Source organism: Rhinolophus sinicus, chromosome 18 (genome assembly GCF_057876585.1).
Source record: "Rhinolophus sinicus isolate RSI-liver-muscle chromosome 18, RSI-T2T, whole genome shotgun sequence".
NCBI lineage: Eukaryota > Metazoa > Chordata > Mammalia > Chiroptera > Rhinolophidae > Rhinolophus > Rhinolophus sinicus.
The window spans coordinates 40,204,690-40,220,798 of NC_142518.1; the positions used below are offsets into that span (position 1 = coordinate 40,204,690).

General features: G+C 48.7%; 1 protein-coding gene across 6 annotated transcripts in view; it reads right to left on the reverse strand.

Annotated features, from left to right (window-relative positions):
• The window catches only part of LOC148754611 (P antigen family member 3-like), a 113,959-nt gene that overhangs the window by 30,603 nt on the left and 67,247 nt on the right, over positions 1 to 16,109 (reverse strand). The window lies entirely within an intron of this gene.

Genomic DNA, 16,109 nt, shown 5'->3' on the forward strand with positions numbered 1-16,109 from the left:
CCCTGCCCTCGGAGTGTTTCCATCTAGGAGATTAAGTACCATTAAGTACTGGCAACAGCAACAATGAAACCGCAGGAACCGTAGCTAGCAGGTGTGACAGGCTTACTTTAGATGGAGCTGTATGCCTTAGAAAACATTAATGTCCGTATTGTCTCATTCGTTTCTTGTAACTCAGAAAATCATACCCTCTACCCGGCTAATCGTCCATCCACAGAGACGGCGGTGCTCTGAGGCCCTAAGTAGTCCCTCAACTGGAAATCAGGGACTAGTCCCGGAGTCTCGGGGGCTCTCGCGTCTCAACCAGAGGACCTAAAGGGGTCAATCCGGAAGACAGACTGGTTCTCTTCTTGTCACAGCCAAGGCACATCTGATCCCCTTTCCTCACCTTTTGCTGTCTCACATCTGGTCCTATGACCCTTACCATCAAACAGGGGTGAGGAGTTTAGGAAAGACAGGGAGTCCTTCACCAAGACCGTCAGTTCTGATCGTGCCTGGGTTGTGGCCACTTGGCAATGGCAGAAATCTCCGGAGCTTTGCACCCACATCCTCACCGGAGAGCACACCCCCACTCATTTCATGGTGGCCTGCTATCTGCGGCCCTCGGGTAAGATCTGTGTAGACTGCACACTCGGGTCTCTCCCTGCACTTCCAAAATCCCACCTGGACCCTGGGCCCTGCATCCGTTTCGTTGTGATCTGAGCACTAGATGGACATCCCACCTCTGCAGGGTTCAGAATCACCAGGGAGTTCCTTTGCATTGCTCTGTGGTCCAGCCCTCTATTCTCCATGTGCCGGAACACAGAGCACAGCCTCAGGACCACCGGTGATGAGTCTTCCAAGCAGGAAACACCTTGCAGAAGACGTTTTGTCTGACTCTCAAAGCCCTTCACGTGCCCATGTCTCCAGCCCTGCCATGTCGCCAGGAACAAGCCTCTTAGTGTCCGCCTCGCAGGACTGCTGCCTGCTCCCCCAGCGGAACCCCTTTTCACACTGACGCCACCCTTGCTAACAGTGTCCAATCCCTCCCCCTTGCTTTCCCTCTTTTCTGAGTGAACTCAATTGGACTCTCCCCCAGCACCATCTATTGAAGCCTGTTACTTGGAACACATTGTATCTCCCAACCCACAGAAAGCTCTGTGGCCACGGAGGTAAGAACGGGGTGGGAGTGAGGGTGTCGGTCTTCCTGCACACCCAGTGCTGCTGGAAACCACCGCCCCTCCCCCGTCAGCTTGAAGCATCCCCTGTGAGGCTCATCCCAAGTCTCCATGGCTGCGTGATGGAAAGGCGGCTGCGGTTCCCTTTTCCTGGCTACTGTCCTGCTGTGCATGCCCACTGGGTCCCTGGCATGGGCAGGGGGCGCTGTGCAGGGGACAACACCCCTCCCCACTCTCCCTGTCAGCCTGTGATCAGACTTTGGAGGGAAGGGCCCAGGCTGGTGGCCAGGAAACTGAAGCTGGGTCCCTGGGATTCCTGAACAATGGAAAACAACTAGGTGCAATTTACAACGCTGGATGGATTATGGGAGTCTGCCCGCAGCGGGGTTTGTGAATTACCCCTATGATCACCCAAAGGGTGCGTGTGCATGAACACGCACAGACACGCGCAGACGTGTGCACTCACCAGCGCTCCTCCTGGCCTGACTTCCTGACTTGAACTGTGAGCCCACCCACTCCATCTGGCGGGAGCATCTGGGACACAGGGAGGAGGCAGGCAGTGATGGGTCCTGGAGGCAGGACCCAGGACACAGAGAGACAGCAACGGAGTCCTTGTTGTTCTGACGACAACCGCATAACTTTCCTCCAGGACCCACTGGAACATTTGCATTACATTTCCTAAACAGCGTTCTTGAGGTGCAACTCACATATTACAAAATTCGCCCAGTTAAGAGTCCAATGCGGTGACTTTTAGTACATATACAGGTGGAGCAACCACCACCACAATCCAGTTCTAGGACACTTCCATCACCCCAAAGAGATCCGTGTTCCTGTTGGCAGTCAATCCCCATGACCACCTCCAGGCCCGGGAAACCTCTCATCTAACTTCTGTCCCTGTAGATTTGCCCTTTCTGGGCATTTCATGTAAATTGACGGGTGCGTTACATTTTACACCCACTCTCTCCCAACACTTTGTTACTGCGGCTCCCTGCCTGGTCTAGAACTTGACATGCTCCACGTGTCTGAGCATCACTGGATTCCGGCTTCTAGTCTATCTCTTGGGACAATGTGCTGTCTCAGATGTGACCCCACATGTCCTACAGCCCATACTCCGTTGTGGGGACAAAGTCCTTAAGTGGGTTGGGGGTGGGGTAGCCACTGACTCCCTCGGGTATCCCCACCCACCCATTCTCCCTTGTCCCTCCTGGACACCATAGAAAGTCAGCACTCAGGACCGCCCCCAGCAAGCCCCCCAAAGCCACACCAGCCCACGCTGGTCCTCCTCCCCCCTCTCTTCTCCTGGCCACCTCGCCTAACAGGCGGTCCACAACACACTGCCTACCACGTGTACAGGTGTCATTTCTCTCTCCCTGGTTAGAGGCTCACCTCCACAGGACAGGGACTGGCTCTGCAATTCCCTCCCTCTTCCCCACCACAACAGCCGGGGGACCATGCGGGAGGCAGGCAATGGAGACAAGGGAAACCTCAGCTGTGCTAAAGGATTGATTGTCGGTGGCAGGACAGGCCTGGTGTGGCTGCTGGAGGGAGGCCATCACTTTCCGACCTCTGCCAGCCAGCTGGGAATGGTGCCCTCCCTCTGTGTACTGTGCTTTGCACCTCGTAAATTGGGATGGAAATCTCGCTGGATGATGGGACTTGCAGTTGGACCAGAGCCACTCAGTAGGAAAAGCTACATGAACTCGGATCCCAAAGCGGCAGGATTTGGATGCTGAGGTAGCGAGGGCAGCACTGAATGGCCACAGGCCGGGTGGGTGCGATTCCCCTTAATGCACAGCAGTGACAGCCGCAATCAGAAGTGTCTGACTCCCACAGACCGACCTTGGAGACTAGTTAACCGTGATGTTCCTAGGAGCGAAATACATAGCAAGCCCACTAGGTTTTTCTGGGTCTGTGTAAACAAAAAGTTCTAGATCAAATGAGCAAGTCGAATTCAACTCAGGAAACACAGACTCACGGCCCACATTTAATTCCCAGACTTGAGCGACGTTACAGACCTCGAACCCCTTAAATGCAGAGGAGGCCTGGCTCCCTTGAGGAATGATCCTGGGACACTGGTGAAAATTTATGCTGTACATCTTTCTCCTCACCTTCCCGGAAGAGAACTTTTATCATGGGGACTCTACATTGGTGGAAAGGAATTAATCAGGATGAAATCCTAAATGTAGTAAGAAATTTCACACGTTTTTCCATAAGGCAGGTCCCCTTTGCCTCAGGCAGTTATTTCGTGAGCCAGCTCTAAAGATGAATTCCTTGCTGGGAATGCTTGCATTGAACAAACCACTGAGATCCTAAGGTGTGGGCAGGCAGAGCAGGTAAGGGAAGGAGAGGCGGGATGTCAGTCCAGTGTGGCAAACTGGGAGTAACCTGGAAATTGGAACCCTAGTCCGTAGCAGGGAGATTCCCTGACGGAGGAGTCACCCTCTCTGTGATGTGTCCTCCCCCATCTCGCAGCTTCTGGCAGGAATCCTATTGGGAAGGCAGCCAGCTTATATCAGAAATACAGGGCCGTTCCTCAGCTCCATGTTAGGTTATCCCATCAGACAACAAGCCCCTTTCCCTGGGCAAGTGACTTAGACAAAGCAGCAGATGTGATGTGTCCCTAGATGATGGGCTCACGGAGGGGTGTCTTACATCTGCACAGGTCCCAGGGTCCCAGTTCTCTTCACTGAGCCTCCCTGCAGGTCAGCACAGCTCCTGCTGAGGACAAAACAGCCCAGAGCAGCAACATCCAGTTTCAGCACAGAGTCAGGTGGGGCATTTAGGAACTGTGAATTTCAGGTTCCAAAGAAGCCAGAGGCTTTGCTTTGGCAGCAGCAACGCCAAGAGCTGCAAGGCCACACAGCACTGTCCCATGTCCAAGGGACAAACCAGGCTATCTGAAGCCTCGTGTATCTCGTGGGTCTTAGAGCCCACATCGCCCACTCAGAAATACGCACATTCGCGTTACTTAGAAACCGAAAACTGCTTCAAGAACCGAAATGTGTATCTCCACATAGACCTTGCCTTTTTGCTTGTTTCCCTTAATCCACAGTCAACCATCTGAGCAAAAGCATCACCCATACGAACATGTTTTTAACATTCAGAGTTTATATTCCAATCTGCTCACCAGAGTCAAACAGCAGGGAAGGTGGATCCCATTCATACCTTTTTTTGGTCACGTTTCACTGACCGCGACGATCCTTCCAGCATTTATGACATTAGTAGGATGTAACATTTGACATCAATTTTGCCGCATATCCAGATGCCATAGCATGACACAAAAAAGGCATTTGAAAATGCCTTTGTTTGGTGTTATCGCAATTACAGGGTTAATGGCATGACTGCCCTTTGAGATCCTGACTGGAATGCTGGAAGGAGACTTCATAGCAGCAACAAAAGTGAAGAAGAGCCTTGGAAGGTGTTTCCTTTTCCTCCCTTTGCATTGTGTGTGGCTTTTCTCCAGCCCAGGAATTGATTTCATTTTCCCTCCCACTTGAGGAGATAGAAACTCAAATTTTAAACATATGTTGCCCACCAAAATGTTACCTTTCGGAATCCTAAGGACTTTTTTCCATGCTGCGTAGAGAAGAGAACACAAACCAAAGTCATCAAGTCCCTGTGCTTTTTTCTCCCCTCCCACTATCCAGTGTGGTGAAAGGAGCCAAGGACAACAGTGACCTCAGTGTCCCACTCTGGGTCTATTATTTCCAATTTCCGTAAGTGACATACACTAAGCGAATGGTCTCAGGACAAGATGAAACAGTTTTGCTCTGAAAATCAACAGGTAATGACCCAGTAGCAGCAGAATCACACGTGCAAAGCGGTTCCATGTTCACCCCTTTGTTGGGGAAGCTGCACGCACAAGGGACAGGAGCCAAGAGGAGTGATGAGTGCAGGAGCAGTCCCTGAGCAGGGGGAAGGCAAGGGACCCTGAGCACAGGTGAGGGCTGGATGCAGTCAGGAGCAGGTATGCTCAGGGGCGGCAGGGGATGCCAGGGGAGAAGCACCTCCACTGGGTTTGAGAAGCTCAGGAACCTCCCCCCCATAGCTTCTGTGCTCTCCATGAATTATTAGGAGAGGTCACTGGAATGGAAGCCGGGTACCAGTGAGTAAGGGAGAGGTGTAGGAAGGTGACAGGGAAAGTGAGAAGCAGTGCTCTCCTGGTCATGGATTCAAGATGAACAGTTCAGGAAGGTGTGGGGTTTTGTCATCAAAGCTGAGGTGCTGTCATGTGGGGTCTCAGCTCCCACTCCCCACATAAGAAAGCAGGACATGGTGAGGCCCCAAAGGAACACCCACGGAGCCACGGAGCCATAGATAGCGGAGTCATACCACTATATTCTCGATGGAGCTGGGTTGCGGACACAGGAAGCGGGAGCCACATCATGTGCAACCTGCCTTCCGCTTATCTGCCAACCAACCCCCCTTGCCAGCTGCAATCTGCTGTGCTAACTGCAATCCACGCTCGCTAGCTCAGCCACCATCTTCTTGCCCCCATTTTCTGCTAGAGTAGCCAAGGCAGTTATATTAGTGGCCAATGGCTCACAGGTGACAGCTGATGGCCAACTAGCCACAGCTGATGGCCATCCAATCACAGTTGATGGCCCTTTACTACCCGAGTGAGCACCTTTCCACGTGGGGCCAAGAGCCTGGAAACTGCACTCCTGGCTCTGTCCCCACCCCAGTGCAGGTCCTTGAGCACCGGGATGGTCGGTTGCCCAGGAGAAAATCCCTAAGGAGATTTTCCAGGGTTGATCCAGTCAAGCTCTTGGGCTGTGAGACCCTGTGGAGGGTTCCCTGGCCTGAGGGCTGAGAGGAGGCAAGTGAGTGTGTCAGCAGTTGTAGGTGTTCACAGGCAGGTGGAGGTAGGGGGAGGGGTGATGGGGGGCAAGGCCTGGGGGGATAGGAGGAAGAGCTGGGGATTGGCCAGGTCCCTCACTTGTAAGGGAGGGGCGGGTGGAGCAACTGGGTTACAAGTGACCCAGTCCCTCAACTGAAAGTCTGTCACAGGGACTGGAAGGAAAGTTCCGCCAGATGTGGGCTCCAGACTGACACCAACCTAAGGGGTCCGTGCGCAGGCCCAGAAACCGTCAATTGTACCACAGCTCCAGCCCTATTGGTGCAGGAGTCCTGGGTACAAGCACTTCACACGCTGTTGCTATGGTTTCGAGGGCGGGACTTACGAAGACGCCAGCGCTTTTGGTTCCCAGAGGTCTCTTGGGCAGAGGTTTGGTTTATCTGGCCCTTATTGGTATAAAGGGTTGACACACCTTCTGTGGTGGTTTTTCAAAGAACTACAGAAAAGGATGGAGTTTGTGCTAGAAACCTGAACGCTGTTTCTCTGGACATTAGATGGCAGTGTGGGACCGCATAAACGTATCCCTCCCCCGCCCTTCCCGTCTGAAAAAAACTGTGGTGAGTCTCCTCCACAATAAATGGCTGCTTCTCTCTAGTCTCGCTGTGCCAGGCCCAACATTGAGCAAAAGGCTCCCTTCAGCAGCATCGCTACTGGAAACCAAGTGTCCTGGCTCCATAGTCTTGTCTTTCTGCTGATCGGAATGTCTTGTCACCAGCTTTCCTCCGTTTGTTTTCGGTTTTTATCCATGTATTCTCCAGTACCCTAGTCACTCTAAGCTCCTTGTAGAATATTTGGAGGATTCACAAATTATAACAAAGCAAACTAAACCGGAGTCCCATCACCCCAGGATGACCATTATTAGCTTGGGAAGATTTTCTTTATTGGTTTTCTCTCCTATAAAGGTGCACAGTAAACACTATGAGATTCATATTGCATTGTGACTTCACCAGATTTTATTAAACTCAGAGCATGAGTTAGCTGTTCTAAAATCATTTGAAAAAGCTTGAAAATTTTAAATTCAGTTCTCTTCCTGAAAGTATAAGTCGTCAAAAAGAGTAAAAATATTTTATTTCATAACCTGACATAGACAGCAGAAATAACCCAATTCCTTTCTCAAAGAGCAATAGCACATTGTAGCCTTCCTCAGTTCTGCAGCTACATTTTTGCCTGTCTTTTTCTTTGCTTACCATTGTATTTTCAATGTATGAAATCCATTTGTTTTCTCTGTCCTCTAGCATGCTCATCTTATATTCCGTGTGGTGAGGGCCAACTGCCCCTTCATCCTGCCCAGGGGGAAGGGAGATTACAGAACCCACTGAGGAGATAAGTCATATATTCACTCCTAGTTTTTCTGTCAGGCGATAAAGGAAATTCTTCTATTTGCAGTCAATTGGGAAGGCAGAGAAAAGACAACAGAAAAATTGAGTAATCATCCACCACCCAATCACTTTCACCTCGTTTTGCATATCAGCTTCATTTTTACGTCCTTGTAATAGTGCAGTATCCAATAAGGTACTCTGAAGTCTCAATGGTTGACGTTAGGTAATTCATTTACCTTCTGGAAATGCCACTTTCTCTACACTCTAGCACATGCACCTTCCACATTTCTTACCTTGTGTTTCAAACATAAAAATGAACGCCGGGACAAACTTCTTGCATAAATCCATGACCACATTTTAGATAATGTGTTGTCATGCTGGAGACCCTGCTCGCTGCGCCATTTGTCGTGCGGGGAGGCCTGCGGGGTCTCTGCTCCCGCTCCCCATACAAGAACGCAGGATATGGTGAGGCCAAAAAGGAACACCCACGGAGCCATAGGTAGGGGAGTCATACCACTATATTCTCTCTGGCGGCACTATACTCTCAATGGAGGCTGGATTCACACTGTCCGCAAACCGCCATCCACACTTGCCAGCCCAGCCGCCATCTTCTTGCTAGCCCCCGTTCTTCCTCCTCTCTCTCTCTGCTAGCGTAGCCACAGCAGTTATATTAGTGGCCAATGGCTCACTGGTTACAGCTGACAGCCAACTAGCCACAGCTGATGGCCATGCAATCACAGTTGGCCATTTACTACCTGAGCCAACACCTTTTTATGTGAGGCCGAGAGCCTGGAAACTACTCTTTGGGGCTCCGCCCCCACATGTGTCTTGCCTGGATTCCTACAGGTTGACACACTTGTCACGTTCCTTTAACTAGGAACCCAGGCCACTGCCCCTGTCATTGTATCCTGAGAGTACTGGTAATTCTTTAAGTGCCTGCTAGGTGACAGGTGAAAACTACGTGGCTACTGTTTCAAAAAGGCTTTTAAGAAGTATTTGTGAGATTCAATATCCATTGCTGTATTTAATTCCCATGCATTTATTTTTATCTTTCTCATGAAAAACGGATTAATGGAAATTCATATAAGGAGATTTAATTATGTTTACAATGAGTGCTTGAGAAAATGAGAAAACGAGACATGAGAATTTTCAATGAATATGAAGTGACATGGACGTGAAGTTAATTCGCTACCTCCATGTCTCCTTTGATTGTTTTCTTTTCATTCTGATACCTGTACTCCTTCCCAAGGGTATTCAATCATGTCTAATCAAGAGCTGCCCACTGGGCTGTGGAAACACATGATCCAGGCCATGATCGGGGACAGGAGACCAAGAACGCACTGCTCCTTCACCCCACTTCTGGACTCAATTCCTGGACCTTGTCCATCTCTCTTCCTTCCACTCTGAAAAGAATGGGATGATAATGACAGGAGTTCATCTTGTCTAAGAGGAGACACTGTAAATTAATTAAAACAGGCCCCACTTTTCCTTGCTTCAATCCCTGTCTCCTTGAAATTGTTTTTCGCTTCTCTTCCCTCCTCTATCTGTTTTGGCACCTCCTGTAACCCGGAAAAAGGAACAAACACAAGACGTACTGTGGGGACAGAGCCCCAGAAAGTAGATTCCAGGCTCTTGGCCTCACATAGAAAGGTGCTGGCTCAGGTAGTAAATGACCATCAACTGTGATTGGATGGCCATCACCTGTGGCTAGTTGGCCGTCAGCTGTAACCAGTGAGCCACTGGCCACTAATATAACTGCTGTGGCTACGCTAGCAAAAAAAAAATGGGGGCTAGCAAGAAGATGGTGGCTGAGCTAACAAGAGCTGATTGCAGAGAGGCAGATGCTGCCAGAGAGAGTATAGTGATATGACTCCCCTACTTATGGCTCCGTGGGTGTTTCTTTTTGGCCTCACCATATCCTGTGTTCTCTTGTGTGGGGGGGTAAGCAAGACTCCCACGGACTCCCCACTGGACACGTACAAAAACAGCTGTCAAACAACTTTTCTGAAGGCTGCTGGAATGAGATTTGCACCAAGGGTCAGAGAAGCAGCAGAACCAATTCCCAGCCTCTCCAACCACACATTAGCAGCTGTTACAGAAACTGCAACCTGGGAACAGCAGAGGCATGGACCTCTCTTCTCCTTTCCCTGCACAGGGACCTGTCTCTCCTTTCCCTCTACATGGGCTTCTCATGCCCTTTGCGTACCCATGTTCCTTCCTTCTACTTTCCCTGTACAGTCTCCAGTTCTGCTTCAGCTCAGAGGTGTCCCTGGTCTGAAGGTGACACACATCAGCTGGATGAAGCCTTTAACCTCCATTTGAATCATTTTAACTGGAGTCTTTTCTCCCCAGGTGCTACCACTGATTTGACCCCAATTTCCCAGCAGCAAAAGCACAGAGTTCTACAGGGTCACTCGCATGAAGGACAGTCGCCACTGGTCAATAGGAAGCATTTTCTGAAGGCAACTCCCAGTGTTCCCAATAGTGAGACTGCAGGGAAAAGTGTGCCCGAGTCATCACAGGGCTCAGATTCTACAGACACGCCTGGCAGGGATCTAATGGCAGCATTTTTCTCATGATAATGGGCATATTTGTACTAACCTGCCAGGTAAGGTTTCTCTGATGGATGAGACGGCAGTACATACAGAGGGCTTAGTGCACTGCCTGACACACAGTATATACGCAAAACGCCTTCCCACATGACTTTGTAACAGGTAGGAGCACAAGCTCTGGAATCATAACTTCAGGGGGAGTAAAGCCTTTCCCTACATCCTCAAATTGCACACAGTGTGTGTCTGTGTCAGAATAACGCAACAAAGGATGCCATTAGTTAGCAAAGATAGCAATTATGATTTCTCATTTGGAAAAGATACTTCATGTAAAGCTCCCTAAACTGAAATAAAGGCTCCAATTTTTCTCGGTTTTGGTTTTTGATGATGCTGCAGTGCATGCGCTTATTAACTCAGGGGAACGTCTAGTGTATGAAGAGAAGATTAAAAATACACTAGCTTTTAAAAAGATGTTTCTCTCTCAGATAATCTTTCCAATACAACAAGGCGGGAATAGGTGCTTCACAGCGTTGGGAGCTAAGCTCTGGGCCAGTTTTCGCATCTCTACTGCTAAGGATGGCCCAGTGTGTTCATGTTTACAATGTCACCCTTCTCCATTCTTCCTTTCGTGTCGGGGGGAGTGGCATCAGCGGGAATATTACGGTATGTAGACCATTGACCTCTACAGAAGAGGAAAGCTAACACTTCCTAGAATGAATTCCAACACACACAGGAGAAAAGCGGAGTTTCTGACTGGGAGCAGCGGCCCTCTCACCACCGCTTTCCTGCATGCGCCTCCGTGTTCAACTGATACCTCAGTGCAAGTCCCCTCCTTAAAGTGGTAGACACAGCAGCTCAGAAAGCAAAGCAGCTCAGAGAGCAAAAACGGTAAGGCTGGTAGACCAGGAACCAGAAGGGAGTTCTCCTGAGCCCAGGCCCAAGGCCCTCCAGGAGACCGGAGTGGAAGAAAATACTAGGGAAGAACTGGGTGTCCAATAAGCAGGAGCATTTATGGTAAAGAAGTTGTCACGATCAAAGTGTTCGAACTATTCGTGGTCAGTGCTGTTAGGGTTAGGGTTAGGGTTAGGGTTAGAAGGAACTTGGGACTTTTTTCTCTTATGTGATGCTTGATAAAAATGCATGTCCAAGTAGTAACTGGACTTAGTGAGAAAGGCATCTACGTTCAGATCAGGCTGGCTTCATACAAAGTGGGGGCAGATGCCTTGTTCCCAATTCCAATAGCTTGGCCGTGTTTGGGCCCCTAAGTTCATGTTCAGTGTATTCTTTATACCCACAGCCCCTCATTACATGACCCAAAGCAAGTCTCCCAGGCAACAGGACAGGGTGACTGCAGTTTGGAACCATGAGACCAAATCACCATCCAGTATGTTCTAGAATCAATGTTCTATGAACCAAATATGCAGCAGGCCAGGGTGCTTCTGAAAAGATAGCTGATGAACCCAGGGAGCAATATTAAAGACGCACCATCTCGATCAAGGCCGTTCTCTGCTACGTCCTGTTCACTCCAGCCTCATTCAACTCTTTTTGGAGTGAAGGAAACAGGCTTGAAACTGGAAAGTGTTTGGGTGTGTCCTGAGTCTGTCACCAACAATGTAAATGGATCTCTGTCAAGTGACCTAGTACAACTCAGAAAATCTCATTTTAAGAAATGTTAATGACATAGACTCATGCCGACTTGAAAAGGGCCAAATGAAAACAAAAACAAACAACAACAATAAAAACCCCATGTAGAACTGTTGCTATATTATAATCCACGGCTGGGCAAAGACGGATTTTTACACATAGAAAGAAAAGTGTCCTGAAAATCATATTTCGAAAAATTTCCCTATGCTGAGTGAGCCCCCACTCCGCGTTAGGTAGGCTTCCAGGTGCTGGGGATACAGGCGTGCACCAGACAGGCACTGCGCTCCTGCGGTCGCAAAGGGGAACCCGGGTGCTGCCTTTGCATCTTACATGGGTCGCTGTGTCCTCAACTCAACACTCACAAAAGCTTTCTACATTTACAACACCTCAGCGTTACTTTTCTGTACAATGACGTTAAATATGAAAACGACTTTCAACCCTGTAAAACTGACTTTAAAGCACAAGGAGGTAGAGGTTAGGATGCAAAAAGGAAGGTAAGTACAGCTCTTGAAGAAAAATGCTAAGGGGAGTTAGCACAAAACACTAATAATGGCCTAGGCGGGGTGCCGGCACTGTGGTTTGGGTGACCCTTCAGTACATTTATCTGTCGTCCAAAGCTTCTACCCTGACATGAGGGCGTTTCATAACGGAGGAACCTATGGACACAGGCCCAGCCAAGGCCAAACGAGGTGGGGAAAGACAGCGACCAGCGCATTCGGAAAAACAGAACCACAAGTTCCTGAGGAACCCAAGCAGCCCAGGAGAAGAAGAGGTAATTTGGAAGGAACAGGGATTTTTGTCCCCAGGCACAAGCTTTACAAAACAGATCCACGGAAAGGGAGCCCAACAAACAGCAAGGCCCGGGATCGTGCGCAGGCGCAGAAGGAAAACACCGCGATGCGGTGAAGACACTGCCGAGTTTTTTCTAACGAGAAAGGCGGGGGAGCGGGGAGCCGGCGCCTGCGCGGCACAACACTGCCCCCTGCTGCGCACAGAAACTCCGTGCTTCACGGGCAAGTCAAACACCGCTCCGTTTCAGGAGGTTTCCGAGGAGACCTAGGCGGAGGAAGAACAGCGCGCTGACCCCGAAGCCCCGCGGAGCACTGCGACCACCCGAGTGGTGCCGCCGGGCAGCCCTGGGCACGGCCCCCGCTCCCGAGGCTGCCCTCGGAATCGCTGCGACAAAGGCCGCGAGTGCACGCCCCTGGGCGGATGCGCATGCGTGGCGGTGCTGCGCCCGGATTGGCCAGTTCTGAGCCTGCGCGCGGGGGCGCCGTGAGGTCGTTGCCGTTCGCCCTGCAGCCTTGTGCCGGAGGTGCCTTCTGCACCCTGTTTGCACTGTGCGCTAGCGTCCCCGCTCTGTGACGTCCACGTCCTGTCGCCCGACTGACACAGCGGTCCCTGCGCCCCTCGTGCGGCGCCTGTACCACTGCCCTAGTCATCCTGCTCCCGCCCGGCCTACTCAGCTTCTGCCTTCGGCTGGCGGGCCTGAGACACCGTCCTCCTCCCCCTCCTCTTCCTCTCAGCCTCACTTTCGGGAACCCTCTGGGCCCAGGGGCCTCGCCCTGGCCTAAGCAGAGCCTCTCTGTCCTCAGAGATGTTATACCTATATTTAGCTTCCTGATCCTGCACCCCCTGCCCAAAGTACTTCCCTGGGCAGCGGAGAATCCACTCCACGCCTGTCCCCCGCCCCCACACACAAACACACCCCCAAATGAACACATGATGTCCCTTTGTAGCCCTCCCTGTCTCATGACCTCAACACCCTGCCCTTGGAGTCCAGACCCCTCCCTTTAATGCCTGTGCTTACACACCCTTCAACTTCTGGGGGTGTCCAGTGTGGACCCCACAGCTTTCGCCATCTTCCATCAGGCCCCGTCTTACCCAGGTTGCTCAGTGCCACAAAGTCCCCATCAGGCACCCTCTCTAGCTGTTTTCTCCCCTGTCCATACTCTGCTGCCCTGTCCCAATAAGGGACACATCCGTGTCTCTGAGACCCTGAGCAGTGATGACAAAACTTGAAACATTACTGAATTCTTTATCTTAAGTCCATGATCAGGAAAGCAATGCTTCTCACTTTCCATCTCACGCTACCTACACCGCAGCCTTGTTCACTAGGGACCTGCTTCCATTCCAATGACCTCTACCAATAATTCATGGAGAAGGCATATGCACAATGGAACATTACTCGGCTATAAGAAAAGATGAGATCCTTCCACTGGGGACAGACAACAGGACCGATCTTGAGCGAAATAATTCAGACAGAAAAACTCCAGAACTAGACGACTTCACTCATATGTGGGATATAAAACTGAAAGAAAAAAAAAAATAGAGAGAAACGAAGAGAGAAAAACCCATAGATACACACAACAGTTTAATGGTTACCAGAAGGTCAGGAACCGGGCTGGTAGAAGAGGGTAAAGGGGGTCATATATATGATGATGGAAGGGGAACTGATTCTGGGTGGAAAACACACACTACAACATGTACATATTATTATAGAATGTGTACTTGAAAGCTGATCTTAACACCCAATGTCATAACAAGACATTTAACAAAAATTATTTAAAAATTAACAATCAGTGTGTGACTAACATGCTCTTCTTGTAATCATTCCTAATCTTTCAAAACATAGACTTTTATTAAATTCTCAGCATTTACACAACGGTGACACACCCTTTTGAATTTTCACCTTCATCCTCACTGGCTTTTCATATAGTGAAAAGGTTGCTCAATACAATGGTAAACAAAATTCCTAGTAAGCATATGTAACATTTACTTTACTAAAAAAAAAAAAAAAAAAAAAACTCAAAAATTCCACCAGAAAAAATGGTGGAAACTCAGTGAAATTAAAATTCATTCTTTAAGATGATGTATAACATTGATGTACCTCTAGGAGATCGAGAATGGGGGCGGGGAGGCGAGCAAGCGAAGAAAAGTTACCAACAGCAGATAGGAAATGGGTGATTTTCCTATAGACCCAGCAAAATTGAAAGGGGCGATATGATAATACAACATTCAACTCTACATAGATACATGGAACAACTTAGAAGAAATGGATCGATTACCCATAAACCATGAACTACAAACACTCACCCAGGTGTGAATAGTCCAGTATCTTTTAAAGAAATGAAATCGGTAGTTAAAAACCTTGGGGGGCGAAAGCCAGAGAGTAAATACCAGAAACAAACAATTCATGCGATTTAAATGTGGCACCCTTCTGAGAAGTGTGATGAAACCTCGGGCCGACTCCACCCCCCACCCTCGTGAATCATCCTTGTCCAGTTCTAAAAGGATGCTGGGACTGGAGCACCTGCAATCACTGAGTGGTCGTCTGCGTTATCACACTGACTGTGGACCTATTACAGTGCCTGTGTGCAAGGAACCCTTATTTTACTTAACAAGGGCACCAAAGCGCACGAACAGAGATGCTGGCAAACCAGATATGCCAAAGGGAAGCTGTAAAGTGCATGTAGGAAAAACATAGTAGGTAGGGTTCGGTGCTATATGTGGTTTCAGGCATCCACTGGTGGTCTCGGAATATATTTCCCATGGATAAAGGGGACTAGTGTAACTCACAGAATATAGGGAAAACAATCACTCAAGAAATCAAAATGTTCCATTAGAAAATATCCATTCCATACAAAGAAAGCTGTAAAGGAGGTACCAAAGAACAAACAGAGATGAGACACAGAAAAAAAAAGTATAATGGCAGATTGGAGTCTACCTACATCAATGAGATCATTAAATGTGAACAGATTAAACAATCCAGTCAAAACGCAGACATTGACAGACTGGATTTGAAAAAGCAAGATAAAAGTGTATAACGGCTATGGGAGACACAGTTTAGATTCAAAGATACACATTCCCAGTGAAATAGGGGAGAAGATATGTCAAACAACCAGCAACCGCAAGAAAGCTTCAGGGGGCATCCTAATATCAGGCATTTAAATTTTACTGTTAAATATATATTTAGCACATGACCCAGCAAATCTACTCCGAGAGAATCCTTTCCAAGAGAAAGGAAAACATATGTCCATACACAGACCTGCACTCAAACATTCATAGCACCTATGTTCATAAGAGCCAAAAGTAGAAACAATCCAAATTTACAAAAACTGTTAAATAGATCAAAGAAAAATACACAAAGGAATACTACACACTAATGATAAAGGGGACCATACAACAGGAAGATATAACAGTCATCAACATTCATCCCCCAATCAGGGAGCACTGAAGTATACCAAGCAACTACTAACAGAACTAAAGGGAGAAATTGACCAAAACACAATTATACTAGGAGACCTAAATACATCATTGACGGCTATGGATAGATCATCCAAAGAGAAAATATATAACGAAATAACAGCTCTAAATGGCACATTAGATGACATGGACATAATTGACGTTTATAGGTCACTTCATCGTAGAACATCAGACTGTACATTTTTTCTAGTGTACTGGGAACATTCTCAAGGATAGACCACACATAGAGACATAAAATTAGCCTCAGCAAATTTAAGAAGATTTAAATCATACCAAACATATTCTCTGATCACAAGGCTCTGAAATTGGATATCAACTG